Source organism: Macaca fascicularis, chromosome 18 (assembly GCF_037993035.2).
Source record: "Macaca fascicularis isolate 582-1 chromosome 18, T2T-MFA8v1.1".
In the NCBI taxonomy this organism is placed as follows: domain Eukaryota; kingdom Metazoa; phylum Chordata; class Mammalia; order Primates; family Cercopithecidae; genus Macaca; species Macaca fascicularis.
Window position 1 is genome coordinate 24,703,355 of NC_088392.1, and position 22,218 is coordinate 24,725,572.

The 22,218-nt window shown below is 39.3% G+C and overlaps 1 long non-coding RNA gene across 1 annotated transcript; it reads left to right on the forward strand.

Annotated features, from left to right (window-relative positions):
• Nucleotides 1-8,840: 8,840 nt before the first annotated feature.
• Nucleotides 8,841-17,074, forward strand: LOC102144869 (uncharacterized). The gene is made up of 3 exons (XR_001486698.4): nucleotides 8,841-9,061; nucleotides 15,252-15,375; nucleotides 16,071-17,074. It is a non-coding gene; the product is annotated as an uncharacterized lncRNA (long non-coding RNA).
• The last annotated feature ends 5,144 nt before the right edge of the window (nucleotides 17,075-22,218 follow it).

Below are 22,218 nucleotides of genomic sequence, written 5' to 3' on the forward strand. Positions count from 1 at the left end.
TGGATGGGAGTGAGGACCAAACCAGTATTGTACAAAAACGTATTTCTTCCTGAACTTGAAGGTTATTTAAAGCCATATTAGGCGCTATTATTTTTCTTTAATATTTTCTTTTCTGGTTAATACTAATAAGCCCATCCTGGAAGTACCAGACAGATTCCACAAAAAAATCACCCTGGTTTTCTTTGTATGTGTTTCTAGCCCTTGCATTTCCACTTGAGTCCAGATGTGGAGCTCTTAGGGTCCGAGAGCTGAGAAAGGGAACCGGGAGCATGGATCACATGCCCTTCAGAAAGTCAGGGACCACAGGTACTGGCTGCACACCAAAAATACCCACCAAGGAAACATTCTTGATAGTTAGTGCTGGTCACTAGCTCTTCACTGGGCTCCTCCGCTGACTTTTCAGTACATTAATCTTGAGTTCTTCAGGTTCTGAGAACATTAGAATTTACTATAAAGAAGTTAAAAGTGAGATACATATGCTTTAATTTATACTTTTAGAATTGCCTCATATTCAATTATATGAACTCCATTTGCTTGGCAACAATTTATGCCACATGGAGTTTCTTTTGAGATTTTCCAACACCATTCTTTTCTTTCTTTCTTTTTTCTTTTTCTTTTTTTCTTTCTTTTTTTTTTCTTTGTTGACAGAATCTCCTTCTGTCACCCACTCTGGAGTGCAGTAGCATGATCTTGGCTCACTGCAACCTCTGCCTCCTGGGTTCAAGCAATCCTTGTGCCTCAGCCTCCTGAGTAGCTGGGTGCCACCATGGCAGGTGTGTGCCACCATGGCAGGTGTGTGCCACCATGGCAGGTGTGTGCCACCATGCCGAACTGATTTTCGTATTTTTAGTAAAGACAGGGTTTTGCCATGTTGCCCAGGCTGGTCTCGAACTCCTGGCTTCAAGTGATCCTCCCACCTCAGCCTCCTAAGGTGCTGGGATTACAGGCATGAGCCACCGTGTCTGGCCTTCAACACAATTCTTTTCTAATGAAGCAACAGGTATTTATTGTACACCTATGTACTGCATGATAGGTTCTGTGGGTGAACCAAAAGCACAAAACCAGGGTCCTAACCTCACAAATCATATGTTCTTACTAAAAGTAAAAGTCAATAATATATTAAAGTTAAATCTTGTCAGAAGAGATAAACAATACTTCCACATAGAGGTTCTAGAGAAGTTCACCAAGTAATAATGAACAATACACACAACATATGCTCCAGAAATTCAGAGGAGGGAGTGCAGTTGTAAGCTGGACTTTTCTGGGAAGACATGGGCAAATATTCGATTTCTCATTTTGTAGATTTCCCCAGAGGATTTTGAACTGAGGGATTTTGAACTGAGGTTAATATGGAGAAAAACTTTAGGACAATTATTTTTACAGTCCTTTCAGCTTTTTATCGTTTTTTTTTTTTCTACTTTAGATTTCATGAGTGATTAGTCTGTCTTTTTAGATGGGTTTTCTTTGGGTCAGAGCCTGCCGTAGCTATTAGACCTCTTCTCCAAGTTCCCCACTCCAAGAGAGAGTTGTAAGCATGGGATCACCCTTTCCATTCACTTGGAGTGGGGCTCTCAGCAGACAGGAGGGCTGGACGCAGCGGTTCATGCCTATAAGACTTTACCAGTAGGTCTGACAAAGCCTTCACTTAATGACATACTGACATGGTGTGCTAGAAATAGTGAATTCTGTCATGAACCTATCTCGTTGCCATTATTTTTCCCCTATAACAGTAACAACGGTATTTTAATAATCTACATAAAATTTAATTATAAGTCAGTTATCTGATGTCAATAATTTTAGTGCCCTTTAATATAACAAATCTCCAGTGTGAAATATCTAACTAATAAGAGATGACAGGTGGTTATTACGTTGTGAGCCTCACCATCTTTCAGAAACACTAGCTGTGATAAGTTAAATAAACCATCCTTCAATGTGAGAAACTCCCTAGGTGGCCCTCAAGGGAAATGCAGACATTGAGTTTCCTAGAACCGGGCAAATGGTGATATCTTTGGTATGAAGAGGGAGGCTGCCAGGAATAACTGATTGCTCTGTATAATTTGAAGCTCTTAACTGTCACTACCTAATTATAGAGGCTGGGAAGCTCAGATTAGTAGAATAATAGTAAGGTTAAAGTATAGTCTATACTGTGTAAGTTTAGTCTTACTTTGTTCTTGATCCTGACCAGTCATTTTTTTTTTTTTGAATGGGTAGGATTAGTCAAAAAGGTGAATGAGAATAGGTGGATAATTTTGGCTTGACTACTATTGGAAGAAATAGATAAAAATAAATAGCCACTAGCAGTTGACTAATAAAAGGCATTGACATTTGTAAAGAAAAGATGTCATATTATAGAAGAATGTCTATTAAAAATTTGTGATATTTCTCAGCCAAAATAAAAATGTAGATCAGCTCGTTTAGCAGCAAGATCTATGTCTGCCGCTAATTTTTTGGGTGAGTAGCCATCAATCTCATGTTTCCTTGACTCCATTTAGGCATACAGTCTTCAGAGCTGGCTCCACCCACATCTGTCTTGGAAGTGTGCAACCTTGTATGGGGATTATAAGAGAAAAACAGACACAAGGTACCTTAGGAGGACCTCAAACATTTGTGCCCCAAATAAGGACTTGCAGGCTTACTTGGTATCTTGGAGCCCCATAAATGGAAGTCAGACTTGGAGGGTGTGTTAGTCTGTTCTCACAGTACTAATAAATACATACCCGAGATTGGGGAATTTATAAAGGTAAGAGGTTTAGTTAACTCATAGTTCCATATGGCTGGGGAGGCCTCACAATCATGGGTGGAGGATGAAGGAAGAACAAAAGGACATCTTGCATGGCTGTAGGCAAGAGAGAGCAAGTGCAAGGGAACTCCCCTTTATAAAACCATCAGATCTCATGAGACGCATTCACTATTGTGAGAACAGCACAGGAAAAACCCTCCCCCATGATTCAATTACCTCCCACTGAGTACCTTTCATGATACATGGGAATTGTGGGAGCTACAATTCAAGATGAGATTTGGGTGGAGCCACAACCAAACCACATCAGTGGGGCATGTGGATGACCTAGAAGCTTAACTATAAAACCACAACACCACTGAGAATTTAGGAGAATATTGGAGAGAAAACAGGATCTAATCATCAGAAACCCGGAAGTTAGAGCAATATTTATTGTTTCTTTGCTATGGGAGAAAGACCACTTGTGTCCTAGGTCCTGGCTCAGACAGTCAAGCCATAGCAACACAATGATGAAAGCCAAAGGGATTGAAGAATTTTCTCTCTAAATTTCCATTTCACCTGTAAGTTCAGATGAATCTGCGATGCATAAAGTACATTAGGGAGGAATATTTTCATTTTTCATTAATTAAATGTTTTACTAACACTTTCCAGTCATCACCACAGACTATTTTAATACTTTTACTGTTTCAGCCCATGTTCCCAACCCCCTTGCCGCCATGGCATGCTGATTCTTCTTAGAATGCCTGCCTGTCTGTGCTGAATGCCTCACCTTCCAAGGCACAGCACAAATGAAACCTTCACTGTTTCTCTGGATTGTTTGCTTTGCAAGCGTCTCAGGAGCCCTAAGGTAGGACACAGTCTGTGTTCCTCTTACCTTTGTACAAGTCCTTTCCTGATTCATCTTTGCAACTCAAACAGCTTCTCGCATATGTTAAATGTTAAATAAAAATTTTTGAATGGATAAGTGATTGAAGGATAAAGACTGATTTGGATCTGTGAGCAACCTGAACTTTGGAAATTTATTTCAAATTATAGAGACAATGTGAGGTTACTTTAACAGGGCATTTACCTAAGCCCTTAAAATATTTACATATTTATTTTCTGTAGCTGGTTAAACATACCCTTGCAAGTCCCTTCCCTCCAAATTTGTTTCATTGACTCAATAAACACTTTATGAAGAGTATAAAATATTTTAGGTCAGTTTTCATCCAGATAATAACAAATATCAAGTTGAATTAATGAATGTCTTACTTACCTCTGCCCAATATATCCTGAAGTCATTTAGGTTTTACCTCCAAAATGAACCTTAAATGCAACAATTTCTCTCTACTTGCATTGCCACCACCCTAGTTTAGTTTATGACTTAATATCTCTTCCCTGGTCTTTTGCTCTAACATTTTAATTCTCTCTCCCATAGTTTATGCCATTCTCCCATTTGTTCACTAGGCTTCGGCAATATTGCTTTTCAGTTTCTTGAACTCTTAAATAAAACAAAATAATAGAAAGCAAAAATTAAATCAAAACAAATCCATTCCTCTAGCTTCAGGGAACTCTGACAGCACTTTCTACTCGTCTCATAGCCCTTCTTGTGCATTTATGCCATGATATTTTGACGAACGTGAGTATCCCTGCTAGACCATCAGTTCCATGAAGGCAGGCTGTCTGCTTTGTTCGGCAGAGTGTAGCCAGTACCAAGACAATGATTGGTTGAAGTTAAGTTGCTCAATTGATTTTTCACTGATAGAAAGAATATAGATTCCACCCATGGGTCTTAGTTTTTTCTCTCTTGGAAGAGAGAGACTTAATGAATCAGTTCTTCACCCTCATGACAACTGTTTAGAGGCTTGAAGGCTGCCTTCATTCACCACACTGTCTGCTGTAAGTTTATAGTTCTGTGGGTTATTCATCCCCGGGCCTTTCTGAAATGCTTTTGAGTCACTTTGCCCTTCTGATCCTCATCCTCCAACTATACTCTTGTTTATGTTTTGTTATCTGAAGGTGGTGCCCAGGACCAAACAAGATATTCTGCATGTGGTCCCTAAGATACACTTTTTATCTTTTGGGCCCATTTCCAGAACTTTGCAGTTATTCTTATAAAATATAATTATTTTCCTATGCTGATTTTTAATTCTCTCATCCATCAAAATTACTATCTTTCTTTGATTCATGTTATCTGCAAAATCTGTATTTTTATAAAGTTAGCTTTTCTACTGAACACCTAGTGTGTGTCAACACTGTGCTCTGTCCTAAACATGGGTACTTTGTGAGGTGTTCATAATACCTACTTTCAGGCAGCATACGTTCTAATTACAGAGAAAACTTTCGAATGCCTCAGCCATGAGGATACAGCACTATAGAAGCCATTTGGAACCCCTTCTATGTATCTATCAACTAATTAAGCAGTTGTTTTCTGGATTTTTTTCCTAACCAATTAATAACCCATCTAATATATTGCCATCTGGTTCATTAACCAGTATATTATACAATTTATAAGAATATGATTAGAGAGTCATTTTAGGCATTATCGGATTGCAAGTAATACAAACATATTTAAAGTGGCTTAAGTAAAAATAAGCTTCTAAGGACGTAAGGAATTCTGATATAATTCACTTGTAGGAAATAATGCTGGACCCCACAGAATTGGAAAACCATTAGTCAGCTGATTTCTCCATTTCTCCTATTTGGGTCTACACATACTCTCCAGATCTTCTCAATTTTTCTTACTTCTTGACTGGTTCAGTGAGACTCGTGGCTTCACCTCCCTTTAGTTTTGACTTTCCATGGCACCCTGGCACCATTTCACATGAACATACTGTTCTGGGAACCAATGCCGTCTGCCTGCTCTTTCTTCCCTCCCCTGGCCTTCCCTTCCCTGGCCTTACCTTCCCTAGCCTTCCCTTCCCTTCTGGCTTTTCCTTGCCTTCCCTTGCCATCCCTTGCCTTGCCTTCCCTTCCCTTCCCTTCCTTTTCTTTCCCTTCCCTTCTTTCCTTTCCCTCTTCTTTTCCCTTCCCTCCCCTCCCCTTCCCTTCCCTCCCCTCCCCTTCCCTTCCCTTTCCCTCCCTCCCTCCCTCCTTCCTTCCTTCCTTCCTTCCTTCCTTCCTTCCTTCCTTCCTTCCTTCCTTCCTTCCTTCCATCCTTTCTTTCTTTCTTTCGTTCTTTCTCTCTTTCTTCTCTTTCTTCCTTGTCTTTCCTTTTTTCCTGTTCGAATTCTGGAAGGAGAGAATCTGGTCACTGACCTGGTGACAGATTGGTTTCCTTGGTCAAGCCTGTCCTATTGACTGAGGTAAGGAGCAGGGAGAGTGGAATCATTGAGTAAGAAGATCTGCATCTTACAGAGATGATTAAGCTGATGAAACTGGAAGGCAAGGTTGAGTTGATATGGCAGGCATGTTGTCTAGCATGCCATTCTGACAAGAACATCATCATAATTTCTCTGAAATCTAGGCATACTCTATCAAATCCCCTGATGGACTAATTTAATAACATTTTCAAAGGAAGTGAGATACATTTGGCAGGACTTTTTCTCAGAGAACATGTGTCTTAGATTTTTACCACATTTTTTAAGAGACTACAGACCTTTACTTTAACAATCCATCCTAGACTCTTCCTCAAGATCAACCTCAAAATCATAGATATGTACTATGCAGAACCAAAAATAAGATTTATATTTGCACATCTCTAGTAACCAGGATTCTTCAGTGATATACAGATAATGGTTAAACAATCTCATTTTCAATTATTTTTAGTAATTGTTTAGGTGTACACAGAGATATGCTGTCCAGATCCCCCTTCAAAGAAAGATATTTTGCTCTAGCTTGTGGCTCTCAGCTCCCACAAGGATTGTTTTAGCTTCAGAAAGCTGACTAGTTCAAGGTCATACCTTCCCAGGTGCCGACCCACATCCAGTGATGATCAAGATGAGCATCTAAAGGCTCTGCCATTTCAGTCCAACACAGCACAACTCTGATGAGCTGTTTTAGCTGTAGAGCTTCCTGAATGTCTAGCCGAGGCTGTCAGGCCTACATTGCAGTTTGACTTCTCCTTGCAGCCAACCCTGATTCCTTCTCCTTCTTTCTACAGATATTGTTGCCCAGGGTACTTTCCAATAAACACACCACAAACTAAGCTTCATTTCAAAGCCTGTTTTGCAAAAATACACAACCTAGGACAATGGAAGAACTTACTATCATATACATTGTTTTTTTTGCTGACATTTAATCATCTACTGCCATTTAACATTTCTTGACTTACCGCCTTGTGGCATGTGTAATTTCCTGTATGTCCATCTCGTCTTCCTAACTTGGGTATAAACTCTTTGAGGGAAACCTTCCGTGTCCATACTGTACTTCATTGTGCCCTCACTGCACTCTCATTCAAATCTCTTCTCTGTGAGACCATCTTCGGCCACCCTATATGAAATTGCATGCCTCCCAACCTCTGACACTCCCTGTACCATTTATTTGATTCATTTTTTCTTCATAGCATGAGTCACCTGCTAATAGATTATATAGTTTGCTCATTTTAAAAATGATTATTTTAAAATAATAAACAGGTCCTAGGCACTTAGTTGATATTTGTTAAATTAAATTGATCTAAATTAGCAAAAGTCCTCCATCATAATGTAGTAACAGTCTCCTGTTTCATTCAGGGTCCAGGCCAGAGACAGACAGCATACTTAATATGGGTGTTTGAGGAGAGGTTTATCAAAGAAAGACTTACAAAGGTGTGGGAAGGGTTTCAGCAAGTCAGGGAGGAATATTGCAATACCCTGGGGCTTGTACCAGCAGGGAGCCTTTACCATCCCCAGACCTGAAGGGACAAGTAGTGGAGCAGCTATGGGGAGCTCAGAAAGAGGGGCTATAAGGAAAGAGCCTTCTAACAGGAGCTGTAACCTACAGCAGAGAGATGCATCCAGTTTACAGTGCTTTGAAGAGATGGAGCTGGGGCAATAAGCCCTCACCTCACTCTCCTCTCACACTCTGATCTCCTGCTGAGATCTCTCATTGGCTAAACTCCCATTGCTAGCACACACGGAAGCCCCCTGCTACAGTTCTCAGGAGCTGGCCTCCCAAGATACAGAGCAGGGTAGAAAAGGGTGGAGAGTGGATCTGGAAAGGATAACAAGAAATATCTAGAACACATCCTAACCCAAATGAGCTGTTGCCCTTTGGTCATAAGGTTGCCCATGGGACATGGTGAGATCTGATTAAATGGAATAGAAATGAAAACTGCTGTGGTGTGTATATGAGAGAGAAAACCTGGAAGGGTTGTGTAGATGTTGAGCAGCGGTGGGTGCAGAGAGGAAAAAGCCTTCTTTTCTCAAGGAAGGAGAAGGTGAGTTTCTGAGAGTGGGAGCGATAGCTGGAGAGAAGCCCATTTAGGAATAAAGTTTAGTTTCAAGTTGGGATGCTGATGGTTTCCATGCATTCTCTGGTAGAAATTCTTAGAAATCAGTGACAGGAGAAGGCATGCTACCCTGAAGCTGCAAAACAATATGACACTATCTGCCCAAATTGGAGAAGAGCAAAGCAGAAGCGGGTATGTCTGCAGAGGAAGAAGATTGGTTGCGACATTTGTCTAGCAATTGCTCTCTCCCCCATCTTTGAGGAGATTAGGACTGGTTTTGGGAGTGAGTCTGTATGCTGCACGCACCTAGAAGAGGATGAGATACAATTTTGGCTCCCTGACTCCCAGACTGAATGTGGTTTCTGAGAAATTTCCTTTACATTAGTATTCAAGCCACTCTGAGAAGATTCCAAGATTGTGGGAATGACAGGAAGGTTCATCGTCCAGGATTCTGGCTGTTGTTGACGGTTTGAAGCTGCAACTGTGGGTGCCAATCTGGTGCCCTGATTTCCTGCCTGCTGGGAGTGCCCTGCCATGTCATCACCCTCCCGTCACCCAGCCACCTGCCAGTTGGCATTCGGCAGCACGTTGGAGTCAGACTGGTCCACCTTCCTTCTGGGTGAAAGAAGAGGGCTGCAAAAGGCCCTGGGAGCCACCCCTAGTGCCAGACATGCGAACAAAACTGGCAGAGTGGAAACAAGCTGAGAAGGAATGCAAATGTGGGTGTGAGACAGAGTGCAAGGGGCTGGGGAGGGCACTCTTCATTTCTGCTTGGTCGAGGAGCCACTGTTCTTTCTGAACCTGGGGCAGAGTGGCAGGGGCAGTGGTTGAAATGTCACTATCAACCCCAGCAAAGGGTGGATGTTGGACTGGAGTCAGGGAGTGGAAAACGGCACAGTGCCCTTCAGGAGTCTGTAAAGGCAGTGGGGAGCTTATGCTTCAAGTGATGAAGAGAAGAAGACAAGGAACCTAACTGGGTAAGAACAGAGTTTGTTTAAAGCATGGTGGCAATCACCCAGATGGTGGTTGAGGAGGGAGAGAGCTGCAGAAGACAGGATGCCACTGTGACATGGTGAACAGCGGTGAGGCCCTCTAGGTGTGAGAAACCTGGAAAGTAGATGGAAAGTGGTTCCCTAACTATAGGACAAAGTCCAAACCATGTAGCTTGGGTGGGCATAGGCATTTCCATGGCTTCGTTACTCTCTCTCAGTGGATGATTCCCAAGTCAGGCTGATGGAAGCTGATCTTTTCCATCCCAGGTCTCAGTCCTGAAGTTTCAGATGTAATTTTTTTTTACTCAACTGGCCTTCAACCTCTGGATGCCTGGCAGGTGCTTCAAATTCAACTCATCCAAAACAGGAATCAACATCCTCATCCTCCAAAGCACCATCATCCTTTGTTTCTCTGAACTGAACTGCATTCACTCAGGTTGTTCATACCAGATCCCTGACCACCATCATGGTGTCCTTTCTTTCCCTATCTCTATCCAGTCCAGCAGCATGACTAGTTCACTTAAATATTCTGTCTCCTCTTCAACTCAATGATCACGCCCTTAGTTTAGATCTTCATCATTTCATATCTGAGTCATGGCATCCTTTTCCAAGGATTCTGTTTTCCATGAGTACAATTTCTATGCTGCAGTCAAGGTGATCTTTTATTCCCTTTCCTTTCTAGCATCCAGATGCTTCCCAATAGAGTCAAATGGAGGTCATGATGTTGTGGTTGTAAAGGGAGAAAGTAGTATCACCAAGTATTATTTGACTGACTTAAGTTCAGCCATTCACCCAATGGATATTTATTGAGTTTCTTTTAGGGTAATTGTGAGAATAAAATAAGGTAATCTATGTGATATGCTTAGAAAATTAATGGCAAATTGCAAATGCTTAATAAATGTTACTAGTTGTTAGCAGCAAAGCGCAATTAATTATTCTGTAAATAAGTACTGTAGATGCAGTGGAGGTTGCAGAAATGCATACATATAATCTTATAAGCCCAAAAGAATCTTAAAATTCCTAGGCCTTCTAGTCTTGACCCTCACTCCAGCCTATGTTACTGACTGATTCAATTTATTTGAAGATATCCATGGGCCAGTTGCTAAGCTGGTCATATGTTCCAGAGAAACTAGCTTTAGCCTGCTCCTTTCAAAGGATAAATGTGAAGATCAGATGAGATGGTCTCTACTTAAGCGCTTTAGTAATCGTGGGATGCTGTACAACATTGGCTGAGTTGAGGCAGCACTGTCTGGCTATGTGGCCTGAGTAGAGAATGTATCATTGCCAGTAGTGCTCCTGTTTTCTTCCAGCCCACCAGCAGCTGATGTACAATCTGCATATGTTTCAAAGGCTGCTCTCTCTTTTGAGCTATTCCATTAACTGCCATTTCCTGGGCAGTAGAACGTAGTCTCTGATTTCTCTTGTAGAACAAAGATGATTGGTGTTCTCTGAGTCCAGTGAATGGTTGTCTTCCAGTCTCAAGTCATTTATTTTCTCTCCAGCCCAGATAGTCTCATACCTGGCTGTCCCGTAAATGCCTTCAATATCTTTCTCACCGTCTTAAAAATTACGATGTTTTAAAATTATGAAAACCACCTGGTATGTAATTTCACTTCCCACTCCTGCAAAAAGGAAAGAAAAGGCTGGTCTGTTACAAAATGAAGATGTTTTATTTAAGTGCCAAAGGCTTTTAAAATCTGATTCTGGAAAGTCAAGCCTATGCTTGATAGTAGAGTCTTTCATGCAGCATCTTGAAGTAGGCCTACTTTGATGTGATCACTGACTTCATGCATAAGAGGAAATCAGCTTTGGCCTGTATTACTTGGAAAATTGGAGAAAAAGCAGGGACTTGAAACTTGGGTTATCAGATAAATTATCTATTCTGTGACATCACTCAGTATCTCCAGACCTGAATTTCAACTCTAAAATGTAAACAAATTGATCCATTTGGAGTGTTTCTTCCTATCTGATTCAGATATTTGCTCCCAGCCTGAGAAGTTGTATGCCAACTTCCTGCCAGGAACACCTTTCCACAGCTGTGTTATAAATATCTGGGGGGGGAAAAAAAAAAACAGGGGAGGATTAAATTCAAGAGTGCAGTACTAGTCCTCCCAGTGCCAAGGCAGTCCTGGGAGGCTCAGATAATAGTATCTCACATTTACAATTTAGATCTCAAGCCCACCAAGCTAGGAGGTGATTCAACTTTTTCTACCTTCTGCAGGGCTGATGGTATTTAAAGAGTTGGATGGATAGTTAGTGATAACATCTATTGGTCATTAAGTTATTGTGTATTAGAAAACATTGTGATTTTTTTTATACCATCATGCATGGGGTGTACATAGGTGACTGGTAAATGTGCCTTGTCATTATCTAGCATACTTTTTGTCACTTGAGTGTTATAAATCACAAGATGACAATGATTCTGCTCCAGAGATTCTGTTTTGCAGACAACAAAATTATTTTGCACTTATGAATAAGCAGGTAGGGTACAAGACAATCTATGTGAGTTTTTTGGATACTACCTTGAAAGTGCATTTCCATGAGATGCAAGTGAGGAAGGTCATAAGTGCAAGCATATGAATCTATATCCCCTGGAGATGGGCAGAGTGTAACTATACAGGCTGTGTTAGTCAGGGCTCTCCAGAGAAGCAAAATCAACAGAAGATTGATTGATTGACTGATTGATTGATTGACATGGGAATTGGCTCACGTGATTATGGAGACTGAGAAATGTCACTGTCTGCCATCTGCAAGCTGTAGAATCAGGAAAGTCAGTAGTATAATTCAGTTCATGTCTGAAGGCTCAAGAACCAGGAGTTCCAATGTCTGAAGGGAGGAAACGATGGATGTCTCAACTCAAGAAGAGAGTGAATTCGCCTTTCCTTTGCCTTTTGGTTCTGTGAGCCCTCAGTAATTGGATAATGTCCATCCACACTGGTAAGGGTGATTTTATTTACTCAGTCTCCCAGTTCAAATGCCAATCTCTTCCAGAAACACCCTCACAGACACATTCAGAAAAATGTTTTGCCACCCATCTGGGCAGCTCCTAGCCCAGTCAGGCTGACACACAAATTCACCATCTCAGAGGCTCAGGCAGCCTTACCACCAACTGGGAGAGTGAAGCAGGAGAGGGCAGGGGCATAGAGGAGAGCATGTGGACCCTGCTGAAGACGTAGAACAGCACACGGGAAGCAAGGGCAGCAGCCTCTTGACCTTTTCAACTTTTGATTAGGGCTAATCTTGTGTAGCAAGAACTTCAAAACTGATTTGTTTATGAAGCTTGTTTGTGGTGAGATCAGAACTGGAGTCCAGCTCTACTGACGTCTAGGCTTGAGTGATTTCTATCATATACCACTGTCTGGAAGGTCAGCCTCACTGCTTAATAGAGAAAATTAGTAGATCTAATTCCAAAAGGTTCTCAAGAGGCAACGACTCTTTGCAGAACCATATGAAGTAAACCAACTCCTCCAAAACAAACTCATTCACTCACTCATTTATTCAACACATATTTATTGAGCCTCAACTATGTATCAGTCACTGTCCTAGGTACTGGGATGTAACTTTGTGCTAAACAGTGCAAGTCCCTGATCTCATGGAGATTACATTCTGGCAGAAAAAAATGAATAGCAATTATGCAAATGTGTAAATGACCTGACTTCACCTAGAAGGCTGCAAAGAAAATTTTTAAAAAGTAAAGCAGGGTAATGTGATAAAGTGGGTGGAAGATTGCAGCTGAGTATGGTAGTGGAGGTTGGAGGGCAATTTAGGGGTTACCATTTAATAATTTCCAAATATTACCTTCTCACAAATGCTTGAAAATTATATATATATGTAATATATATGTAATTGTATATATAATTATGTATACAATTATGTATATATTATATATTATGTATATTATATATTATATGTAATATATATTATATATATAAAATATATATATAGTAAAAAGAGTAAGCTCAGGGGATGGAAACATCCAAAAAGACAACATAAGATTTATTTCCATAGACCAAATATTACTTTTACATTGTTTTTAAAAATTAACACTTTTGTTATAGAAGTAGCACATGGTAGTGTAAATAATTAGATCACATAAAAGATCATTAAGAAGAAAACAAGGCCAGGTGTGGTGGCTCATGCCTGTAATCTCAGCACTTTGGGAGGCCAAGGCAGGCAGATCACGAGGTCAGGAGATCGAGACCGTCCTGGCTAACACAGTGAAACCCAGTCTGTACTAAAAATACAAAAAATTAGCTGGGCATGGTGGCGCATGCCTGTAATCCCAGTGAGCCGAGATCGCGCCACTTCACTCCAGCCTAGGCAACAGAGTAAGACTCCATCTCAAAAAAAAAAAGAAAAGAAGAAGAGGAAGAAGAAGAAGAAGAAGAAGAGGAGGAGGAGGAGGAGGAGGAAGAAGAAAAAACTACCATGATAAAAAAATCACTCTTGAAATTTTAATATTTATTGTCTATTTTTTCTAGGCATGCAAACATGATTTTTACATATGCTGTTCTGTAACCGGCTTTCTGAACTAACAGCATATGATGAACATCTTTTGATATTAGCTAATACATAGTTGCATCATTACTTATCCTTCTTGCATGGTATTCGATTGAAAAAGTATACCAAGGTTTATGAAACCAGTTCTCTATTTGTGAATGCTTGTTTCTAGTTGTCACTCTTGTAAAGAGTGCTTGATGAATATCCTTGTATATATGTCTTTGCATGCTTGTTTAATGATTTCCTTAGAAATAAATTCCTAGGAGTGAAATTACTAGGTCAGAGAGTCTGCAGTTTTAAAGACTTTCAATTATATTGCACAGATTTTAATTTTCCTACCAGCAGTTTATGAGTGCTTCTTTGCCCATATGTTGGCCATTTCAGTTTAAAAAGCGAAATAGTAATACATAAAAAATGGTGAACTATTGTTTCAGTTTGTATTTACCTTACTGTTGGTGTAATGTATACTATTTGAGCTTTTTTTACTGACCTTTTGTGTTTCTTCTTTTTGATCCATGTCTTTTGCTCATTGTAAAAATGGAGGTGTTCATTTTTTCTCTTACTGACTTGCCAGAACTGTTTATGTATCTACTCATTCAAATGCCTACTATGTGTCACGCGCTGTTGCAGGATCTAGTGATAGAGGATAAACAAGAAATCTTGCCTTAAAAAAGTTATTTTCTAATTTATTTAATGGCCAATATTAATTTTTGTCAGTATAACTTTTTTGGAGGTCAAAAGCATCTTTATATTCCTCTATGATTTCATCCTGTAGTGTCATGTTCAGAAAGACCTTCCCAACCTCAAGATTATAAAACTAGTCACCATATTTCCCTCAGCTATTAATTGAATAATTTATCTTTTCCCCACAGATTTGAAATGCCATCTTTATCATTCACTAAATTCTTAAATATACATAGGTCTGCTTTCGGATTTTCTACTTGATTTCACTGATGTGTCTATGTTGGCATCTATGTCAAATTACTGTACATATTGTGGCTTTATAACACATTTGGATATCTGCTAAGGAAAACCCCAACTCATTATTCTTCTTTTTGAAAACATGTTTGTGTGTTTATTCTCCCAGAATTTTGTCAAGCTCTGAAAAGAAATTCCAGGAGATTTTCAGTAAGACTAAGTTACATTTGTAGGTTAATTTGCAGAGAATTTGTAATGATATTCGTTATTCTTACTACAGGAATGCAATTTGTCAATATACAGGTCTTTTTATATGGCCCTCAGTAAAATTTAATCTTTTTTATTAAGATCTTGCATAATTTTTGTCCAACTTATTTCTTGATATTTTATGTCTTTTTACTACTACGAATAGGATCATCTTGCCTTTATGTTTTTTTTTAACTGGTCACAATTGGTAAGTAGGAAAGCTGCTGATTTACCTATTGTTTTATTGCCAGCCTTCTTAATGATATATCTTATTAGAAGTCACAAATCAAAATGCTAGTGATGCAGTCTGAGAATGAACCAATCGGTTCAGACACTGGGTGTGAACAGTTTGTACAAACTTTCTATGACACAGCAGCTGAATACTAACAGGGATGTCAGTTCCAATACTTTTTCAGATAAATCTCCTTTTTTCAATATCTTTCATAGGTAAGCAACCATAACATGTATAATTCCTGGCCGTTTTTCTTTCTCCACAATATTTTGTTTTCAGGTTTAATTGCATGTATTGAAATTGGAGCACAATCTGAAATAGAAGTGGTGATGATTGACTTCCTCATATTGCTCCTGATTGTACTGGAAAAGTTGGTCAGGGAGAGATATTACCGTAAATAATGGTAAGAGAAACTCTTATATTCTATTTTATTAATAGTTTTTTTAAAATTAGAAATTGATAGTGAATTTTATCCCATACTTTACCTCTACTTTCTATCAAGATAGTTATATGAACTGTTTATTTTGTCCAATTGATGTTGTAATATATGTTAATCCATTTTCCAAGTTGGAGCACGATTGCATTCCTGGAATAAACCTACTTGGTTATGATGCATAACCTTTGTGTTATACATCCGAATTTAGTATACTAAGGTTTCATTTAGCATTTTTTTGTATCTATTAGGCATAAGTGTGGGATTAGTTACTATTGCGCAAATTTTGTAACAGTAATTGGTATGTTTCCATCTTTTTATGCTTGCAAAATTTAAATGATGTAGGGATTTTCTGTTTCTTGAAGGTGGTTAGAACTCCCCCAAACAACAGTATGGGCTTTTTGTGTGGCTCATGTTTTAATAATTGATTTTCATTTCTTTAATAATTTTGGTTTATTTGAGTTTTCTAATTCTTCTTGAGCAAGTCTTGTAGTTTATATTTTTCTAGAAAATAATACATTTGAGATTTTCAATTTAGTAAAATAGAATAACATATAGTTCCCTGATATGTTTTAAAGTAATCATATCTGTTGCTGTGTATACTTTCTCATCGTTAATCCTATTCTTTTCTTTCTCTCTCTCTTTTTTATCTTTGGACTGGCCAGAGCATTGTTTATCTTACTGGTCTTTTCAAAGAGCCTACACCTTTCCGTATGTGCTACGGAGACATGCACGTACTACATACATCATGTGGCACAAGGAACTAGATCCTGCTAGCAACCACTTGAGTGAGCTTGGAGACAGATACCCACCAGAAAAGCCTTCAGATAGGACCGCATGCCCAGCCAACACTTTGATTTGTGAGAGACGTTGAACCATGGGCACCCTGCTAAGCTGCACCTGAATTCTTACCCCACAGAGACTGTGACATAATTTGTGTTTTCTGTTTCAAGCAACTAAGTTTTGGGGTAATTGTTATACAGCAATAGACAACTAATTTAGTCGATGATTGAGTCTCTTAGACATTTGTCACCCCTTTCTATTTGGTTTGTGTGGTCAGGTATTAAGGTCCCTGAGTTCTGTTGTTACAGAGTAATCAGTCAACTAACACCAACTAAATAAACAAAATGTGCAAAGCAGGGCCTTTCCTCTCGGAAGTCCCCTCTCTCTCACTAGAGAGAGAGAGCTGTTTTCCTTTCTCTTTCTCTTTCTCTTGCCTATTAAACCTTTGCTCCTAAACTAAAAAAAAAAAGTGCAATGCAGAGGTTAGACTCTTAGATTGTGCAACTCTTGACTTGCATAACATCAACCTTTTGTAAGTTGTTCCATAAGGGACGGAATACAGTTTTAGAGATGTGAAAATATTAGTGTGATATATGGAAATGTAAAGTATCTCAGGCAGAGATGAATATCGTGCATAGAGAGGGAAAGGCAGACGGCACTCACATGAGAGGGAAGGCCCTTCTGTTCAGTCCCATGTGGTTTCTGGTACCATGTGTATTCTCATTGCATTATCTCGTGTTATTTCAGTTTATTAGTTTTATTTTTCCCTTTGCTTTATTTCATTCAGGACTAAAAATTGACAAAGTAAGAGCAAGAAGAGAGGAACAGTTTCTAATTTAAGAAGAGGAATTTGTAATAGAAAATAAAAATGTTAAAGAAACACAAAGGCATCCACAGTCTAAATTTCATGAACTTCATTTGGGAAATATTTTTTAAATTACGGTAATTTATGGATAAAAAGCATGAAAGATGGGCTGGGCATGATGCCTCATGCCTGTAATCCCAGCACTTTGGGAGGCCGAGGCGGGCAGATCATCTGAGATCAGGAGTTCGAGACCAGCCTGGCCAACATGGTGAAACCCTGTCTCTACTAAAAATACAAAAATTAGCTGGGCATAGTGGCAGGCACCTGTAATCCCAGCTACTCGGGAGGCTGAGACAGGAGATTCACTTGAACCCAGGAGGCAGAGGTTGCAGTGAGCTGAGATCACACCATTGCACTCCAGCCTGGGTGACAAGAGCGAAACTCCACCTAAAAAAAGAAAAAAAAAAGCATGAAAAATGTTTTGCATCTTTGGAACTTATAGAGTTCATAGAGCAGGGTTCAGGAGGAAAAGTTACTTATAGAAATAGAGGACTGACTTACAAGGAAGATGGTGAATCATAGTTTAAAATGCATGCCACTTAGCCTAATGATCATTTAAGCAAAATCTTGAAGTTAGAAACAGGAAAGAAAATATTGTGAACTCTTGCAGTATGAAGCTACTGGTGGGTCATGTTGGAATTTACATGATTAAAAAATGCATGTTGAGACTGCTGGAATAGACACAAAAAGCAAGACAAAAGGTGGGACTATTAAAAAGAAATACAGGAGATGACATAGCACAGAAAGTCTTATATGAATAAAAAGAGATTGACTTTAGAGAAAACACGCCTCTAAGAATATACATTTTCAAGAGTTAAAAGCAACTCCACTACTGAAGGCTGTGAAAGATATACTTGACCTTGGGACCAATGTCCTGAAAATTTCAAATAGGAACTGTTGTCCACTAATTTCTCTGAAGAGCTATGGGTAATTTAAAGGTCTTTATGAAGTCTATGTATTTTCAGTGTACACCAAATCCATGCTTTGCAAGGCCTTCTTGAACGGGACTGTGATGTAATTTGGGGAGTGTCTGCATAATTATAATCCCTTCCCTCAAGGAGTTCATATTTGGCCATAAAGAACAATGCTCAGCCAGGAGCGGTGGCTCATGTCTGTAATCCCAGCACTTTGGGAGGCCAAGGTGGGTGGATCACTTAAGGCCTGGCCAACATTGTGAAACCCTGTCTCGGCTAAAAATAGCAAACTAGCTGGGTGTGGTGGCACGTGCCTGTTGTACCAGCTACTTGGGAGGCTGAGGTGCAAGAATTACTTAAACCCAGGAGGCAGAGGTTGCAGTGAGCCGAGATTGTGGCACTGCACTCTAACCTAGGTGACAGAGTAAGACACTGTCTCAAAAAAAAAAAAAAAAAAAAAAAAAAAAGTGAGGACCTCAGGTGAGGAGAGCCAAGTGCCTGGCGCAGAGGGGTCGATCCCTGTGCACCATGCTATAAAAGACATCTTTCAGCCTCACAGTCTAAGAATTAGGGGAAAACCCCCACAATTAAAAAATATGTTTAGAAAATAATTTCATTTCTGTGAGATAGGAATTGTTATTCCCATTTTCCAGCTGAGAAAATCGAGGCCCTGAGAGGTGAGTAATTGCCCCAAGGTCACGAAGCTAGTGACCAGTGAAGCTGGAATTGAACTTGGTTGTATGAATTCAAAATCCATGTACTTATTTTCTCTGTCCTAGTTGTAGTTCTATCTCTGTCCATATCCATTTCTTGTTTGGGAAGATTTAGAGGATGTTCTCATTTTAGAAGATTTAGATTGTGACAAAAAAGTGAACTACTTTTGGGTTTTATGCATGTGGAGTGGACATACCCGGCCAATCAATTATTTTGGTTGCTTTACTACACATACATTCAAGAGCTCTTTTTAGTTATTGCCTCTTGAAGATGCCACGCATTTATTAATTTAAGCCTACTATTAAGCCAGTTAGGTTATATAAGACTGTATTTGTCCTCACACTTCTAATAAAGACATACCCGAGATTGGGTAATTTATGAAGGAAAGAGGTTTAATTGACTCACAGTTCCATGTGACTAGGGAGGCTGCACAATCATGGCAAAGGAGAAGGAGGAGCAAACTCACATCTCACATGGCAGCAGGCAGGACAGCATGTGCATCCCCTTTATAAAACCATCAGATCTTGTGAGAGTTATTCACTATCAGGAGAACAACACAGGAAAGACTCACCCCCATGGTTCAATTACCTCCCACCGGGTCCCTCCCACAACACGTGGGAATTATGAGAGCTACAATTCAAGATGCGATTTGGGTGGGGTCACAGCCAAACCATATCGAGGACTATTTACAAGAACCCTAGAAGATTCAAAGGGCTGTTTACAAGAACACTGGGCACTCTCCAGGACCTTGAAAGCACATCTTGGGAGTGCTTACGTGCCATAAGTATTGTGTAAAACTTGATATTACACATTAAAAATTTGTGGAATGAATAAATGAAAATATAAAATACTGAGCGTGTGAATGTTTAGAAACTCAAGTCCTACAGAGAAACTTAATTTTTCTTCTTGTTTTAACTCTTACATGCAGGTTGGAATAGAGGTAGGTAGGAAGGAAAGAGTGAGGGAAGAAAAACAAAACATTTTGCACCCAGTGCGTATTTAATAACATCATTTTACTGAAATACAATGAGGAATTAAAAAGGAGGATTTATTTTATCAAGCCAGCTAACAATTACCAAGGTCTTACTATGTGTTAAGTTTACACACCATGCATAGCATGTAAGTCTGCTGGTTCTCGTATCTGGCTGGCCATTGGAATTTCCTGGGAAGTTTTTAAATTATTGATGCCTGGAGTCTACTCCCAGAGATTCTTATTTAATTGCTCTGGTGTGTAACATGGGCAAATGGGTGTTTTTAAAGCTCCCCAGGTGATGTGTAACCAACATTGAGAATTTCTGTGTAACTCCTTTCGTTCAGAGGTCGGCAAACTTTTTCTGTAAAAGGCCAGATGATAAATATATTAGCCTTTGTTGGCCATATGGTCTCTGTCACAAATACTCAATTCTGCTGTTATAGCACTAAAGCAGCCACAGACAATATGTGAGTGAGGATAGCTGTGTTCCAATAAAACTTTATTTATGAACACTGAAATTTGAATTTCATAAAATTTTCACATCACAAAAGAGTATTGTTATTTTGATTTTCTTTTCCCAATCATTTAAAAATATAAAAGCCATTCATAGGTCGAGGGCCACACAAAAACAGCAGCTGGCTAGATTTGGCCAGAGTTTGTAGATAGAAGCCAGCTTTAATTCATGTAACTCCATGATGGCAGATGCAATATTATTCTCTTTTTTATAGTTGAGGGGAGGGAGACAAGATCAAATGTCTCAGTGATTGGTTTGGGATTTGGCCATAATGCTGTTTCTTTTTTAGAAAGCACCAACATTTCTCTAAATATTACCTTTTTGGTTATTTTTGAAGTTAATTATGAGGATAATTGATGGGGGGAAGCTCTCCTTTCAACCCCTATCCTTTTAAATGTAAATTCCCAGTGACTTCAAGTTAGAATAATGTATTGTTTAATTAAAAAAAATTTTTGAACTCTTGTTCAGCCCTCTGCTTCTCACATTGCTGGGTAGATCTGGCCTTTCATATGTTCGTTGAGGAATTTATTCAATTTAATTGAAGTTACAGTTTTTTCTTGTTCTTCATGTACCTCCGAATCAAGCAAATAGTGTTAAAATATTGTGGTCAATTATACATATAAATCTTGCAGAGTTAATGAACATATTCTCTAGATTGTGGAATAGACTGGACACTTATCTTACTCTTTAAGATAAAATACCACATCTGTATAATGCGTTGCTAAGCTTTCTTCTCACTATACACTTTGCCTAGAATCCCATTTTCCATTAAATAATAATCATTGTAATTAATAGACTGGTTATTTTATCTCCCTAATCTGGTTACGGTAATTTATCAAAGGCATGTAAATGAATGTTAGAAAACTAGTGCATCCTTCTTTTTAAAAGAAGGTAAAGAATATAAAAAGTAATAATTATCTAGGGAATATAATAAGCTAGGTACCACTTGTAATTCACTGAAAGAAAAAAATAGAATATTTACTGTTGCCTTAAGGGCTTTTGATAGGATTAACTTACCCTTGTTTCAGGGAGTGACTACAGATAGGTTGATGGGTGACCAGTATGTATTCTTCAAATCTTCTCAAGTGCCCTGGGATGGATCAGCGGATCTCTTCCTAGCTCTGCATCCCGCATTCCTCTGTGCTGGTCAGCTGAAAAGTGCAATGCCCTCCAGGGATGCTAAGGACCATTCAGAGCTTGGTTGTTCTTAAGAAGGGTTTTAAAAACACTCTAGACTGGACATCGTGGCTCACGCCCATAATCCCAACACCTTGGAAAGCCAAGGCAAGAGGATTCCCTAAGGCCAGGAGTTCAAGACCAACCTGGGCAACATAGCAAGACCCCCCCCCGATCTCTGCAAAAATAAAAATAAATAATAAATGAAAACACTTTACCTCTCCCTAAAGCCCAAGGGAAGAATTATTATTACGTATGCCACTCCAGTCCTCAGACATGAACTTTATTTAGGCAAGAAAAGGAAGGAGAATAAAAGGGACCAGACAGGTTGGTGACCAGGCTCTTGCATGCTGCTCATTTTCAACTGGGCCCATCTATCTGACCCTTACCACCATGGCATTCTCATTCTTTGTACTCATACCTGTTCTGCATAATCTGTGGAAATCTTCTAATACTTGGATATGATATATCACGCTATATTAAAACAACACTGGCGAGACAGTGTAGGGGGATGGTTTTAAAGTAATGAGCTTTAAAAATGAGCTTTGGAGCCAGCCAGGCCTGGATTCAAGTTCCAATTACACTCCCCGTGGCTGATAACCTTGGGCATGTTACTACAATAGGGGTTAGAAGAGGTTTATAGTGAGAAGTAAATCTGAAAATGCACTGAAAGCTTCAGAATAGTAACTGGACTCAGAATGTGCCCTCAAAAAATGGAATTTATCTCCATCTTGTTCTCCTTCCCTTCTTTCCTTTTTTTTTTTTTTTTTTTTTAATAATATGCTCTAAAGATTAAAGTGGGACGAGGAACCTCCCATTCTTCTCTGCAGCCACCCACTCCTTTGGAATTTTTATTTGAAAAGACAGCAAAGAG